The sequence below is a fragment of the Halichoerus grypus genome, chromosome 5 (assembly GCF_964656455.1).
Source record: "Halichoerus grypus chromosome 5, mHalGry1.hap1.1, whole genome shotgun sequence".
NCBI classification, from domain to species: domain Eukaryota; kingdom Metazoa; phylum Chordata; class Mammalia; order Carnivora; family Phocidae; genus Halichoerus; species Halichoerus grypus.
In genome coordinates, this window is record NC_135716.1 from 66,581,206 (window position 1) to 66,593,430 (window position 12,225).

The 12,225-nt window shown below is 37.6% G+C and overlaps 2 long non-coding RNA genes across 3 annotated transcripts in view; one reads left to right on the forward strand and one right to left on the reverse strand.

Moving 5' to 3' along the window:
* LOC118546386 (uncharacterized) overlaps positions 1-12,225 on the forward strand; it is a 298,565-nt gene that overhangs the window by 206,936 nt on the left and 79,404 nt on the right. The gene's annotated exons all lie outside the window — the stretch shown is intronic.
* LOC144381853 (uncharacterized) overlaps positions 1-12,225 on the reverse strand; it is a 110,602-nt gene that overhangs the window by 3,442 nt on the left and 94,935 nt on the right. Inside the window, exon 3 of the long non-coding RNA XR_013447873.1 lies at positions 3,680-4,455. This is a non-coding gene — a long non-coding RNA (uncharacterized LOC144381853). The remainder of the gene's footprint in view (positions 1-3,679; positions 4,456-12,225) is intronic.

The following is a 12,225-nucleotide window of genomic DNA, read 5'->3' on the forward strand; positions in this document are numbered from 1 at the left end:
ATTTTTACATATACAATTAAACTCATCTATGTGATACATTTATCCAAACAAACCTAGTTTCTATTCCTGGAACTTTATTTTGAACAGTGTGATCTAAAACTGACTTTTCCACGGGAACAAAGTTACATATGGGAATTATGCTTCTGGAAAACCACCAGAAGATTGTGCATATCATGGAATAAAAGAAATAGGGAAGAAAAGTTAAATGAGACTTGGACTGAAATAACATTTATCAAAGACAGCCATCAATAATGCATCTAGTTCGTTTAAGAACTAGATATTTGCTAAAAAAGGAAACAAAGCAACAACAAAACCACATGTGATTTGGTGAGCTGAGTCACTGAAGAGTACTTACAAAATGCTATTCTTTCACCCTTTCCATCAAATCTGTTCCTCCTTCATCCTCCTCATCACAGTAAAATACTCCTATTATCCACCCAAATGCTCAGGGCAAAAACCTACATATGATCTGTGCATCTACCCTTTTCTTCATCCTTAATATCAGATCCATCAGCAAGTTCTCAGGGCTCTTCCTCCGAAAGATATCTCCCTTAAATCCATCTATTTCTTCTTATCTCTGTCCTTCCTCCTAGTCCATTATCTGTCATCTACATTCTTTCCGTCCTTTCCTAACTGTTTCAGCGCTTCCATTTTAGCTTATCCACAATCTATTCTATGTATCAAGAAGAAGGTGATCTTTTAAAAGTAAACATCAGATCATGTCACTCATCTGCTGAAAGCCATGCAAGGTTGCCCCACTTCAATGAGATAGAAACTTCTTGCTATATCGTTCATGGTCCTACATGATCTGGCGTTGCTTCCCAATTGGACTTTGTTACCTAATAACCTTCTCCCTGTCTTACTTTGCTCTAAGCACACTGGACTTCTGGATGGACCATCCTGACTTTGAAGGCAGCTCACGTGAGCCTTCAGAGCCTTTGTTCACTGCTTGGTGCACTTCCCTTAGAGTTCTTTGCCAGGCTGGCTTTGCCTCCTCATTAGTCCATACGTAACTACCTGTTATGTTATGAATTTTGTTTCCTCCAAACTCATATGTTGAAGTCTTAATCCCTGGTATCTCAGAATGTGAGTCTATTGGTTAAGTAGGGCTGCCATGAAAAAATGCCATGAACTAGGTGGCTTAAACAACATAAATTTATTTTCTCACAGTTCTGAAAGCTGGAAGTACAAGATGGAGGTGTTGGTTGGTGTGGTTTATCCTAAGGCATCTCTCTTTGGCTTGCAGATGGCCATCTTCTCGTTGTATTTTCACCTGTTTCCTCTCTGTGTGCACATTCATAGTGTCCCTATTCTTTTAAGGACACAAGTTTTATTAGATTAGGGCTTCACCCTTATGATTTCATTGAGCCTTAATTATCTCCTTAAAGCCCTGATTTCCAAATACAGTTATACTGTGGATTTGGGCTTAAACATATGAATTTTGAAGGGACACAATTCGATCCATAACACTGACTGTGTTTGTAGGTAAGGTCCTTAACAAGGCAATTAAATTAAAAGGAGATCAGAGGGTGGGCCCTAATCCAATAGGATTTCTGTTTTCATAAGAAGAGAAGTTTAGGACACAGACATATACAGAAGGAAGACAATGTAAATATAGGCCAAGTAGAGAAACCACAGAAGGAACCAACTCTGCCAACATCTTGATCTTAGACTTCTAGCTTCCAGAATTATGAGAAAGCACATTCCTGATATTTTTGCCACCCACTCCGTGGTACTTTGATATGGTGCCCTACTAAACTAATAAACTACCTCAACAAGTCCTTTCCTGAGCCCTCAAGCTAGGCAGCCCTTTGCTATCTCTATCCTATTGTCTTGTCACTGGAAGGTAACCCATGACAACATGGATCTTGCTGTGTTGTTCTCTGTAGGTCTTCAGCACTCAGGGAGGTGACTGGCTCATTGTACTATGCGCTGTTGGTTGAATAAATGAGTGGATGAGAGATTGACTGATGGAATAGTTGAGTGGATGGACCTTCTTATAGACAACAAACCCAGAAGAAGTGGGACATGGAATGGGTGAATTTTGAAGAAAGGAACTTTATAGGGGTTTGCCTAGGAAAGAACAAGACTGTAGAGATGTCGGATGGTTTTAGGTCAAAGAGTTAGTGGGAGCTTGAAGATGCTAGTAGAGAATGCATGACAAGAAAAGTGGAAACAGAGCAGCTACAGTCCCTGTGACTACAGAGTTGGAAATACAGTGTAGTTGTCCTCCCATGAGATGGCAGCAAATGAGACAGGCTATTAGCTTAGGGACCCAGTAGGAAGGGGAAGCAAGGCTCTGCACTATCTTTCCAAAAAACTGGGCCTTCAGTTCTAGCTGTAATGGAGGTCACATCTCCCTTTCAAATGCATCCCACCTGTCACATTCCAGGCACTCAGGCCCTCCTTTCCTATGTATGACTTGAAAATGTGCAATTCTTGCTTAACCCTGACATCTTCCTGCTCCACCTGCTGCACAAACTCTTTCCATGTCTCCCCAGTGCTGGCAGTGTTTGCTGTAACCCTGTTTGTGTTTCTCCACTATGACTCCTAGCTGCCTGATCCTTGCCCGAGATGACTTACACTCTGCTTTTTACAGGTCCTAATACCAAGAGCTCATGTTCCATTAGATTTATGGAGACCGTGGTCTTTGCCCAGATCCTAAAGAAAGGCCAGAGAGAGGACAGGAAAATCATAAAGCTAACCAACCAGCACACCGACATCTAAGGGGAACAGCTCCAGAAATTAAATTAAAAGAAAATAAATAAAAATAAAATAAAAGCAAAAAAGTATTTGAAAAAGCACACATTTGATATTGCATATCTATTAAAAAACATTAACTCTATATCAAGTTTATGTATTTGTGTGTTAATAGATTTCTAATCCGGTGTAATTCATTGTCCATATGAGCAATAAGTGTTAATATGAGCTGTCAGCCTAAACCTGAAAATTAGCTTGTAAGATGGAATTGAATGCTATTTTGGCATTATTAAAACCTGATTGAACTCGTATAAATACAGACTGATTTGAGGACCCAGGCTGTAAACACTTTTTAAGAATCATTATTCAGGCATTCAAATGAGGTAAAATTGTTAAATTCAGTTTTGGGGGACTATCGTGGTATACTCATCTATGGAATTCAAGCTTTCTCAGGCAGGTACTATTTCTAAAACTTTTCAGTGAATTCTATTTTCTGAAGAGTGATAATGAATGTATGAGTTTTAAGCATTAGCTCATTAAATTTTTACAACTATGTGAAGCAGGCATTATTATTATCTTAATTTTACTCATGAGAAAACTGTTTTACTATCCTGCCCTAATTCCTCAAGTGAGAGAGTCAGGAATTAGACCCAGAGTGTCTAATTCCAGAAAAAAGATTTCTTTAACCAGTACATATGCTGAATTAGAGGGAAAACTTTTGTTTTCTACTAATTACATATACAATTTTAAATCAAAGTTTATTTGTAATTTCTTTTATATTTATTTTATTTGTAGTTTACTTATAATTATGCATTTTGGTGGCTGTCTTATACATAGATATTTATAATCCATGTGCTTTGGGCAAAATTTTATGTAGATAATGTCTTCAGCATAAGCCAAAAAAATGCGTTTATGGTTATATATGTGTTAATGACATTTGATTGATTGATTGACTGATTGATAGATATTTACCACATACCTGCTTTGATTTCATGAGTCAAACTTCTCCCTGGTCAGGAGCTTGACAAAGATAAATTGAGAATGGCTTTGAAGTTCCTGCCTTTAATTGCTGCATGTGTAATGAGATGTTATTTGTTTGTAGAGTTGATATTCAGACACAGTTCCATTTCTCTTTTGTTCACATTATTCTGCTTTCCAGCGACAGTCCAAGCCTCGTAGTCATGTTTTGATTAAGGGACTAATGCTTTATTAAATTTTGAATAGAGTCTGTTATCAGTGTAGTGTTATTCTTATTGAAATAGCAACATAATATTCTTCAGCTGCTTTGTGAAAGGAGAGCAAAATGTGATTTCTATCCTTACTCTGATTCCTAGTTGTTTACAGTGGTTTAAATAATTCTTTTTGTGAAAGGCTCCCAATTTTAGTTTGAGATGATACTGGGCTGTATCACTGATTCTATTGTCATCAAATACATTGGAGGTGTGGTCCACCTATTCCAATTTTATTACTTCTCAAGAGGCGAAGATACATTTACATGAAATACTGATTTCTACCCAGAATTCTGCTTAGTGGGCCCAAGATATGCAGTTCATTTCTGAGAATCAGATGACTTCCAAGTTCTCCTTGTGTTTTCTTGTTCTTTCAGTATTACCTAGTCAGCAGAACATAAGATCTATGAAGACTTTTTTGTATCAGAGATGCATGAAAAAGGCCAGAGTTTGGACTTCATGGCCCTCTCAGATAGGCAGACTCCAGGAAGAATTCCCTCTCACAGGCCTCAGCCTCAATTAGTGTCTGTGAAAGAAAGAAATGAAACTAGATCATTTTTAATCCTTTCAACACAATTTTGTGCTGAATGATTTTGTTACTTTAGTCTTCTGTGTTGTAGTAGCTTTTATAAATATATTGACAACATATTCATGTATTTATTGACTACCTAGTAGAATAAAAATGATTGATTTGAATTCATCACTCTTTTATGGCAAATGTTTCACATGTATGAAATATATTTATTCATTCAACAAATGTTGTTCACTGTCTGTTATGTACAAAGTACTGTGCTAAGTGGATACATGCAGGAAAAGTAATAGATCATAAATACTCATGCTGCTTTTTGATTCTCGGGAATTTGGAGTAGCTTATGTCCGTAGAAACTCTCAGAAGCAAATGGACAGAAGTGAGATTCAAACTTAGTGGTCTTAACTTCAATATCAGACAGAAGTGAGATTCAAACTTAGTGGTCTTCAATATCAGAGGCTGAAATGGGTTGGCAGCGATGCATTCCTTCTGGAGGTGCAAGGGGAGGCTTCATTTCCTTGCCCTTTCCAACTTCTAGAAGCTGCCTGCATTCCGTGGCTTGGCTAATGGCCACATCACTCCAACCTCTGCTTCATCATCACATCTTCTCTGACTTTGACATACCTGCCTCCTTCTCATAAGGATCCTTGTGACTACATTGGGCCCATGCCAATAATCCAGGATAATCGTTCCGTTTTAAGATCCCTAGCTTAATCACATCTTCAAAGTTCCTTTTGTCATGTGCAGTAACATATTCATAGGTTCTCGGGATTGGAACATGGACATCTTTGGGAAGTCATTATTCTGGCTACCACAGATTCTTGTGGAAATGTATAGATTAACAATAAAAATACATAGAGAATTTCTACTATGCAGGATATCCTTAAAATAATACTATACTTTTTGGGGCACCTGGGTAGCTCAGTCGTTAGGCTTCTGCCTTCGGCTCAGGTCATGATCCCAGGGTCCTGGGATCTAGCCCCGCATCGGGCTCCCTGCTCCGCGGGAAGCCTGCTTCTCCCTCTCCCACTCCCCCTGCTTGTGTTCCCTCTTTCACTGTCTCTCTCTCTGTCAAATAAAGAAATAAAATCTTTAAATAATAATAATAATAATATACTTTTTAAACAATTATACTAATTAATGTTGCAGCTATGATAATGTAGCCACCTTGGCTCAATTTCTAAGATGTCCACTTGGCACCTGCTATTTGGGTCTAGAACATAGTCTTGACAGATATTCATCTTCCAAAAGTAAAATGTGTTTATGTGATACTTGTGATACATGGAGCCTAAACTGATGAACAAAATTGTTGCATCCAATGGATATTTTGTATTCTAACCAAAGAAAACAAGTAAATACTGCTACAAAGAAATGAGGCTGATTTTTATTATGTAATAATAACAATATGTATTATTATTACTGGCACTTAGTAAGTGGCAGGTCATTTCCTAAGGGCTTATACATATATTCATCCATTTAATTCTTATAACAACACAATGAGTTAGAGGCTATTATTCTGCCCATTTAAGATGAGGGGACTGAGGCACAGAGGTTAAATAACTTGTTCCATTGACACAGTTAGAAAGAGACAGAGATGGGATTTGAACTCAAGCCCTCTGCCTCCAGAGTCCATGCTTACTCTCTAGGCACTCCAAAAAATATTTTAGAGCCAGAGTCCTTTAGGAAATTTCAAATGTGTTTATTCTTTTTTTTTTAATTTAAATTCTATTAATTAACATATAGTATATCATTAGTTTAAGAGGTAGAGGTCAGTGATTTATCAGTTGCATACAATAGCCAGTGCTTATTATATCATGTGCCCTCCTTAATGTCCATCACCCAGTTACCCCATGGGTAACTTTGTAGTAGTTTTTATACTACACCTCCCCCCTCCTCCCCTCCAGCAACCCTCAGTTTGTTTCCTAGAGTTAAGAGTCTCTTATGGTTTGTCTCACTCTCTGATTTTATCTTGTTTTATTTTTCCCTCCCTTCTCCTACGATCCTGTTTTGTTTCTTAAATTCCACATATGAGTGAGACCATATGATAATTGTCTTTCTCTGATTGACTTATTTCGCTTAGCAGCATTTATTCTTAATATACAGTTGGAGTGATAATGGGACAGAGAGGTCAAGGCACCTGCCAGTGCTTTTATTGTGAAGTGCTCTTTCTGAATTTTAAGTGACTTTTTTCTGTTGCCAATCTTTATTTTGGGAACAGTCCTTGCTTTACTCTGTAGGTATATATTTTGACCCCCTAATATTCTAAAGAGCCATTAATCAAATGGAAATGAATACTGTGATTTATAATGTTAAACATTTTTTCTAGGTACATGGTCACAAGTGTGTCTGCAAGGTAACATGACGGATTTTTAGCAAACATAGTAGAGCTTATCTATTCAAATTAGGTTTTCCTAGTATGATCCCACAGTTTGTTCATTAAAATTGGTTCAGAATGCCATTTAGCTATTATCTTCTCAAATTCAGTTTACCCTCAAAAGAAAATATTGTCTAATCACAAAAGTCAAAAATATGCCTCAGGGATGATGAAAGCAATTCCAGAAGAGATCTTCCTCCTGGTGGCCTGGGCACTGACGTAGTTCTTCAAAGCAGTGCATACCCTCCCAAGGTGACTACTCTGGAGATGATTCACACAGCTGCAGGTGTAATGGTAGCATGTTGGCATAGTTGGTTTGGCTGTCAGGAGCTATTTATTTGGTCTACACACAATGGGTATCAAAATCTTAACTGCGATTGGTCTATTTACAATCTTACCTGGAGGAATCCTTATCTCCAAACATTAACAAAATGATTAGTTTTGAATGAGTATATAAACAGTCTGAACTGTTGATTAGGTATAGTTGATTGATGGATTGATTTAATTTTAATTTTAATTTATTTTTAAGAGAGACTTTTTTATTTATTTGAGAGAGAGAGAGAGAACAAATGGGACGGGCAGAGGGAAAGAATCTCAAGCAGACTCCCCCCTGATGTGGGGCTCGATCCCAGGACCCTGAGATCATGACCTGAGCCAAAGGCAGACGCTTAACCAACTGAGCCACCCAGGCGCCCTGGTATAGTTGATTTAAATACAATATACAATAAGCCATAAATGATACGTGAATGTTCTGAGGTCATTTCCAATATTCCCTCATTAGAAGTTGGTGAAAAATATTCCTTAGATAGCTAAGAAAATACCTTTGTCTGTTTCACACTTTTCTTCAATTGTTTACATCCTGTGAAAAGCGTTCTGGGTGACTGTTTCTAACCATCCTGTTTTGGTCTGGCTCCTTCCTTTCATCATTGAGCTCGTTCTTTTCTAATTATGGACTTCTTCAAAGCTCATCTCAAGTGCAGGATGTCATCAATAGGATTGTTGCAGAGGCTTTTCTTACCTCTACTCCACTCTTCAAAATGCTTGCTCCTGTGTGCCTATTATTGCACATTGGCTTCTGTTTATATTTGTGTGGCCCTGCAGCTTTAATCTCTGTATCTGTGTTCACCCCTGTGGGCTGTGTTCAGCCTCTGTGATGGTGATGAAAGGAGTGTTTTTAATCCACTTATTTCGGTAGGAAAAGTAAGTTACTAAATAGAATCTAAGCTGAAAATGGATTTTCCCCATTGGGGAAAATACTGCACACACTCACACACATATGTACTGCGTGCATACATGTGCAAGAGCTTTAATGCTACCAAACTTTTTGTATAATACACTAAGCATTCCTCCTGGCTTCCACTGATGAAGAATGTTGCTCTTTATTCAATTCATGTCCAGTGCATCTGGGCTAAATCTGCATTTTAGAGGGTGCCTTCACTCTAACTCTTTGCTGGAGGACAATGATGCAATTCCCCCTTACCTTTAAAACCATCTTAAATCACTTAGCTTAACATAATATAAACTAATGACTTAGATAGCAATGTGTCTATGAATATCCAGAAGTCCCTTAGCTTTAAGCTGCAGTACAGAAACTCTTGTAAATCCAAAGATAGCTATGAAAGTTTGTCAGGAGGCTGAGCCTAGCTATGCCATCCCTTGGAAGATTCTGCTTTCTTACAGGGTGCATGGAGGAACTTTCCTCCGGGGGAAAAAATGGCTCAACAGTTTTCAAAACAGAAAGTGAAGTATATGTAAATATTGTATCTTGTAAAGCATTTTTAAACAAGTGCTTCTTGTTTAGTTTTTTGCGTGTAGGCAATAATAAATGTAGGTGCAAAGGCTAAGAAAACTGAAGTTTTTTTACAATAAATTACAGAGCCAAAGATAGAAGTGTTGGTAGGAATGTGTATTTGGAAACCCATAAAGTAATGTACATGAATAAAAATATGGATTATTCATTAAACCAACAAATGTTTAAATTCCTAATAAACCTAAAGTCTATTAAAACATAAATATAATATCTAAATAAAATACATTGATTTTCCAAATATTGAGTGAAAATCTCTGAATTATTTAATATTATAATAACTATTCCTTATTTACATACAGCTAATTGTGTATAACACCCTGTTCTTAGAGTTATTAAGCAAAAAAATCTAAAATAAGGGAGCTTGGTCAATATTCATTAGAGTGGACCATAAATACTCATCTACTAACATTTTAAAATATGACAGCTTATTTATTTTAGATTAGATTTTTGTCCTTCTAGAAGTACTGAATATTTTGTATCTGCCTAAAATATTACCTTAATTTAGTTTAAACAATTCAAGCATCAACTTTTTACCATCCTGCTAATTATTTTAATCACATGACATAATTACAATGTTGGAAATATGCCTGTGTTAACCAAGGAATAAAAAAATATGAAGACATGAGGAGTATCATTCTTAGATGTATTTAATAAACCTGGAAAAGAAAAGTGTGCTGTTAACCCAGAGCCCATTGTATAAAGGCTGCTCGAACATTGTTTTATAATGTTAAGCATATAATAAAATTGCTTTAACAATCCACTCAACTTACATTTACATTCTCGGAGAAATAGACCAGCAATTTCTTCGTACATTTTAAATGTACTTAATAAATTCTTGTTGGATAGACTAAACATGTGTTGACTAGACATTAGCCATTTGAAAGAGATCTAACATGCTGTAATGAAAGACTTTATAACACCTACAGCGGCAGTCTCCCAGGGATCAAGACAATTACTTTGACATTATGTAAAGAGAATGACCAGATCAGTAGAGCTGCTTCAGCAGTAAGTTTCCGGATCAAACAGCTGTTTACAAAGGCATTGCAAAACTTTATCAGATGTTTTACTTACATTAGAGGTTAAATGAAACATCTGGCCATACCTGATAGCAAAGTTACAAATGAGCATCACAATTGACCTGATTATGTAATTAAGGCAACAGCTGGGTCTGAGGGGATGCTTGGAAAGGTAGTATTAAGTAGCTCTAACTTTAGCTAATGAGTTATTTCTCTTCAAAAAGCTGCTTTATATTTTGACCTGCACTTATTTCAAACTTGGCCTATGGCAGTTCTCTCCCATATATCATAATGTGCTCAAAGGGTCCCAAAGAAATCCTTTTACTTGAATCAGTGCTAGTAATATTTTGCATTTGCTTATATGTTTTCCTGGACATTAGTCCACTTAATATGCTCCTTGATTTAAGAGATTGCCAGCACGAATGCAAAATCTATAATTTACTAAGCCTCAAAAAGTTACTAGATATATAGAAAGTTTAAATTTTTTTTAAAGATTTTATTTATTTATTTGACAAAGAGAGACACAGCGAGAGAGGGAACACAAGCAGGGGGAGTCGGAGAGGGAGAAGCAGGCCTCCCGCGGAGCAGGGAGCCTGATGAGGGGCTTGATCCCAGGACCCTGAGATCATGACCTGAGCCGAAGGCAGAAGCTTAACGACTGAGCCACCCAGGCGCCCCAAAAGTTTAAATTTTTGAGAAAAATACTAAGCAGATACTAAATCTATGACAAAATTCATTAGAAAGTTACTGAACAATTTACATACTGAATAGCAGAAATGGTGTCTTAGGGCCTGTTAATGTCTGATTTTTAGGTGGTTAATACATTTAAATGTACCACTATTATTTAGAAAGGAGATGTGTGGTCAATAACATGTTCCTTGATTTCTTGGTCTAACCTGTGATTTTTGTTTTCTTCCTGCCATCCATGGTGTCCATTGGTAACTGCAAGAGAACTGCAGGGGAAGGGAAGAATGAAAGAGTGGGCTATCTTTGTATGACAAACATCCACAGGAAATTCTGAAGGATGTGCCATCAGTTTTTGTTTATGTTTTTTAATTTCAGCTTCAATAATGTAGTCTAATTTAGAATTCCCAGGGTAGACATGATCGGGGGTAGCTTCAGTTTTGTCCAGTTTGTGTCCAAGCTCAATGCATGGACACAACTTTTCTGCTAGATTCCAAGGGTATACCACATGTTCCTTTCGGGGGGTCTTCCCTAGGCCTTCTCTTCTACCTTAGCCCTTTTCATTTCCCTCTGAGTCTTTCTAGGCTCCAGTTAGTTGCACTGCTGAAGAAGAACAGAAAAGGAACTTGAGGTCCTGAGGTTGAAGGTGTAGAAAGATGAGCCCTTTTTAAATTTCTTTTATTTATTTATTTATTTATTTATTTATTTATTTTATTATTATGTTATGTTAATCACCATACATTACATCATTAGTTTTTGATGTAGTGATCCATGATTCATTGTTTGCATATAACACCCAGTGCTCCATGCAGTACGTGCCCTCTTTAATACCCATCACCAGGCTAACCCATTCCCCCACCCCCTCCCCTCTAGAACCCTCAGTTTGTTTCTCGGAGTCCATAGTCTCTCATGGTTCATCTCTCCCTCCAATTTCCCCCCCTTCATTCTTCCCTTCCTGCTATCTTCTACTTCTTCTTCTTCTTTTTTTTAACATATGATGTATTATTTGTTTCAGAGGTACAGGTCTGTGATTCAACAGTCTTACACAATTCACAGCGTTCACCACAGCACATACCCTCCCCAATGTCTATCACCCAGCCACCCCATCCCTCCCACCCCCCACCACTCCAGCAACCCTCAGTTTGTTTCCTGAGATTAAGAATTCCTCATATCAGTGAGGTCATATGATACATGTCTTTCTCTGATCGACTTTTTTCGCTCAGCATAATACCCTCTAGTTCCATCCACGTCGTTGCAAATGGCAAGATCTCATTCCTTTTGATGGCTGCATAATATTCCATTGTATATATATACCACTACTTCTTTATCCATTCATCTGTCGATGGACATCTTGGCTCTTTCCATAGTTTGGCTATTGTGGACATTGCTGCTATAAACATCGGGGTGCACGTACCCCTTCGGATCCCTCTATTGCAATTGCTGGGTTGTATGGTAGCTCTATTTTCAACTTTCTGAGGAACCTCCATACTGTTTTCCAGAGTGGCTGCACCAGCTTGCATTCCCACCAACAGTGTAGGAGGGTTCGCCTTTCTCTGCATCCCCGCCAACATCTGTCATTTCCAGACTGGTTAATTTTAGCCATTCTGACTGCTGTGAGGTGGTATCTCATTAAAGTTTTGGTTGGGATTTCCCTGATGCCAAGTGATGTTGAACACTTTTTCATGTGTCTGTTGGCCATTTGGATGTCTTCTTTGGAAAAATGTCTGTTCATGTCTTCTGCCCATTTCTTGATTAGATTCTTTGTTCTTTGGGTGTTGAGTTTGATAAGTTCTTTATAGATTTTGTATACTAGCCCTTTATCTGATATGTCATTTGCAAATATCTTCTCCCATTCTGTCGGTTGTCTTTTGGTTTTGTTGACT